We start from the raw sequence: 4,457 nt of genomic DNA, 5'->3' as shown, positions 1-4,457 counted from the left end.
ATGTGGCTTTTCTGTGGATTTTTCTTCAACCACCAGGGGGCTTTTTAGCAGGAAGTGAATCATTGGAAGTCAAAATTGGAAATCAAAGAAGAACGCGCTAATTTTCATTTAGAACAAGCACATGCTAGCAGCCATGCTAGCAGCCATGCTAGCAGCAGGTGCAACAGAGAAATGTTTTCAAACTCATATGATGAAGCTTCTAAGTTGAGGAGTATCGATCTGGCAGGACAGGAAAAAACTGCCGAAGAAACCAGACAAAGACAACAGATGGAAAAAAGCGTATCTTCTATTTAATTTGTTTAAAACAAACCGTTGAAGTGGGTTACCTTGGTGACGGATGTAGGCCAAATAAATTACTGAATCATGTAAGTGGTGATAATCCAACAATTTTATATTGACCTTATTTTAGGAAGGTCTCAATTGGCTCAATGGATCCATGGATTGATCATGTCTTTAACCTTTTTCCATAACTGATGAGCTCAGAAAATGTGAACATTTTCAGACACTTAAATGTCTTTGAAACATTTTTGCAAACAAAAGCGAGAGAACTGTGATGTTTAATGAAAGAGACAATTTACAAGAGCTTGTGGAGGTAATCACTCAAAAATCTAAAAGATTAAAAAATGGTTTGATAAAAACAAATTTGCACAATATTTAAGCAAAACTAAATAAGAGAATAAACACTTATCACCTTCAACTTATCCTTCAGTGTATTTGATTGTGAAGTCTCAGCACAAACCAATTTTGTGTAAAGGAACCTCGTTTAGATCAGAACTTTATTTCTGCTGATCTAAGTTATTTTGGGGTAATATGTCCAAAGTAACACTGACAAAAGAGAATGGACTTACAACTTTAAAAAATGAGGTCATTTGTTACATGTAATCAAATTAAGTTTGTCAGTATGACTATTTACATGATGTCAAAAACTTTATTTAGTTGGATAAACGTAATTTGATTACTTGAATCAAATGAACTCAGTTTTTTAAAAGTTGGATCACCTGCTTAGTGTTTTAGTGCGTTGAGGTCAATTTGTACTCAACAGAAAAGAGTAAAACATATTTTGTCAGGTTGACAAAATAAATACAGCAAATAACCTTCAACTAGGAAATATACAGAAAGTACAAACTGTCTGGAGTCGTATTAAATTATGGCATATACTTTAGTCTGAATTTCAAAATGTGCAAGCATCTAGTTTTAAAAAACTGTTGAAATGTATTATATTCAAATAAGTAGTAAGGGAGGATATATATATATAATTTAATCAGTAAAACATTACATGATCTGATATGAACATATATCTTAATAAAACGTTTTGACACCATATGTATGTTCACTTCTTCCTACTTTATTTAGAACAGAAAAGTAACAGGATGTATGTGGATGCACGTATTTGTGTAACTGTTCTGAGTTTGTTTTCCAGTTTTCTTATTTCCTTTAGCTTGAATACTTTGCACATTGTTTGTTCCCTGTACAGTAAATTGTTTTGTATTTGAAATGTTTAAATAAATGTGTATTTTAGTCGAGCACATCTCCAGCATCTCCTCTGTGAAAACCTCAGCCTGCTCATCAGCTGCTCTCACAGCCTCAGGCTGTCTTTGGTTAACATCTCATTCATGTTTCACAACACTATTAAACACAGGAACTTTTATTTAATCCATCTCCTTCCGAACTCACAGACCATATTCACACGCTTCCTAATTCATCACCCAGGCTGCACTTGAAATTCTTCAGGACTTCAAACTGAATTTAAAAAAAGAAAAGTTGTGCATTCCTCTCAGTGGTGCACAAAGTGGATCTGCAGGTTCTGTTTGTATCGCGCTCAACAACCGCGGATATGAATCGGGGCATAAAAACAGAGAATCTGGCACTGATTCATGCCAAACAGTAAAAAAATCAAATGAGTGGTGGTGTGGATTTATTTTTAATAAAGTGAGGAGAAACTGTTTCAAAACTCAAAGAACCAGAGAAAGAATATATTCTTAATCAGTATTTAGTTTGAAGTTTCTGCTTAACAGTCGGGGGGAAAAGCCTGGAGCAGAACACAGTTTAGTTTATAAGGAGGGTTTCACTCCATGTTACAGAACAGATTTAAAGCACTACGGGAGTCGAGCTCATCATATGGAACAAACAATTTAATAACTTTATGGTAACACCAAAGCCAGCATTACATAAGAATCATTATACTGTTATGCATTGTTTTACTCATAATAATGTGGTAATAGTAAAATTTTGCACTGCAGTGGCAGATGAGCTGAAACACATGATGATCAGGTGATGAGTGAAGACGGAAAACGTCAATAGAAATGAGAAGCAAATTAATAACAGGAGAGAAGCTAAAGAGGACAAAACAATAAATCAAGAAATGGTCAAACTAATCAAAGGACCTTGAGAGGAAATCCCATTTCAATATTGGGGAGGACAATAAGAGCACATTTTGGGGAGTCGACAAAGTTGCAGTGAAATGTAATGTAAAATGTGGTTTAAAAAGTTTTTAATGTGTTCAAGCTGCAAGACCAAAATGACTAGTGATGATAATCTAACGTGTGTTTTTCTCAGTAAACAACCTGCTGAGACCCATAGAAGTCAAACTAAGATTCAAATGTTATTTAGATATGAAGTTTGGTTCAGAGTCACTGATCTAGTCTCTGATACATCTTTACAAAAATGTAAGGCTCTGACTAAACAGTTTGAATGAGTAACTCTTAATAAAATTCCTCATAAATATTGACATTGCAGTGGTTCTCAATACAAGCCATGTGTTATTTAAATAACTTAAATTGCTTTAATGCCCATAATGGCTGAGAAGATCCTATCCTATAAACTTAAAGGTCAGCACCAGAGTTTTCTAGAAAAATATTTTAATTTGTGGTTTTAGAGGCTCTACGTTGAAGATGGTAATAAATAAAGGAATCTCTTATTTTGTTTTACTGCCATCTGCTCTCGACTCCCACAGAGCTGTTAGCTGGTGCTAACGCTCAGCCGCTCCCTCCCGTTTCAAACTCTTCTTATTAAAGTAAGAGTTAGAGCTAAATATAATTGAAATACTGGCTACCTACGACAGAAAAGAAAAGTCTATGAAAGCAACGTAGCAGTTCAGCTACTTTTGATTTCCAAGGCATAACGAGGCAGTTAATCATGATTCAGCCAAAGTAATGAAATAATGAACTAGAGTCTGATTTTTACTGTTAATGTGTTTCACCCTATTGAGCAATGAAAGTAAATCAAAATCAAATTCAAATCAAATTTTATTTGTATAGTACATTTCAGAAGTAAGGCATTTCAAAGTGCTTTACATCATTAAACAGAGTCATGCAACATTTAATCAACAATCAAAAACATTAAATTGGTATGAAGTTATATCACTGAGTGGTAATAAAACTTCCTTTCACACACGCAGTCACACACAATACTTTAGACCAGGGGTGGGCAGTCCTGGTCCTGGAGGGCCGGCGTCCTGCAACTCTTAGTTCACAGAATTTAAGTGCCTGTTTTATTCACAGAACTCTGAAAAGGTGTTAAATGTCATTCATAATTGTTTTAATAAATTATTTAGTAATATTAATACATATTTATTTAAATATACAAACACAAATAAATAATGACTAATAATGACACAAGTAAAAATTATTAATACTGAACATATATTAGATAAGTTTTATAATATATGTTACATCCATTTTCTTACACCCTTGACCCTCAGTGGGGTCAGGAGGTGCTGCTGCCTCTCCAGCTAACGTTCTGGGCGAGAGGCGGGGTCACCCTGGACAGGTCACCAGTCTGTCGCAGGGCAACACAGACATAGACATAATATCAGAGTAGACCCCGCATTGGCTGTTCCAGGGCAGGAAATACGGCGGCCATCTTGGAGAGGTCATCCCTCCTACTTTGCTCAATCAAAACAGAAGAAGATGCCTCAGCACTGAGGATATTGTTGTTCTGATCGATGGACTATTGATCATATTTCACAAGTAAGATGGCCGTATTATTGTGTATATATTGTGATTAGAATATTACTTTACTGTATTTATGTCCACAGTCGAGATACCAGCTAATATTAGCCACAGTGCTTGGTGTAATACGGGTTCAGCCGCTATGAAGGATAACTGAGATTCTGTAAATCTAAAAAAAAAWAWTATTCTCCAACATCGACTTAGATTATCTGACACAAGAGCCTACATTAGAAATGAAACAATGTAACATATATTATAAAACTTATGTGTTATAACATTCACCAGCAAAGTTTACACAGGCGGTAAAGATTATTATTTAAATGTAATTCTTTCACTAGTAAGAAACATCCCAAATCTTCCGTTTTTGTTTTGAAAGTTTCCTAAAGACACGATGTGAGAAAGAAGAGGGAGAATCTATAAAGAGAGACGGATTCACTGCAGAACGGATGAATCTCACATCAAATTTTGGACTCAATCTCAGCTGCTGAATCTAGAAATCTGGAAAAG

This window comes from Poecilia reticulata, linkage group LG3, assembly GCF_000633615.1.
Source record: "Poecilia reticulata strain Guanapo linkage group LG3, Guppy_female_1.0+MT, whole genome shotgun sequence".
In the NCBI taxonomy this organism is placed as follows: domain Eukaryota; kingdom Metazoa; phylum Chordata; class Actinopteri; order Cyprinodontiformes; family Poeciliidae; genus Poecilia; species Poecilia reticulata.
The sequence above is the reverse complement of the archived record's forward strand: the minus strand, read 5'-3'. Positions refer to the sequence as shown.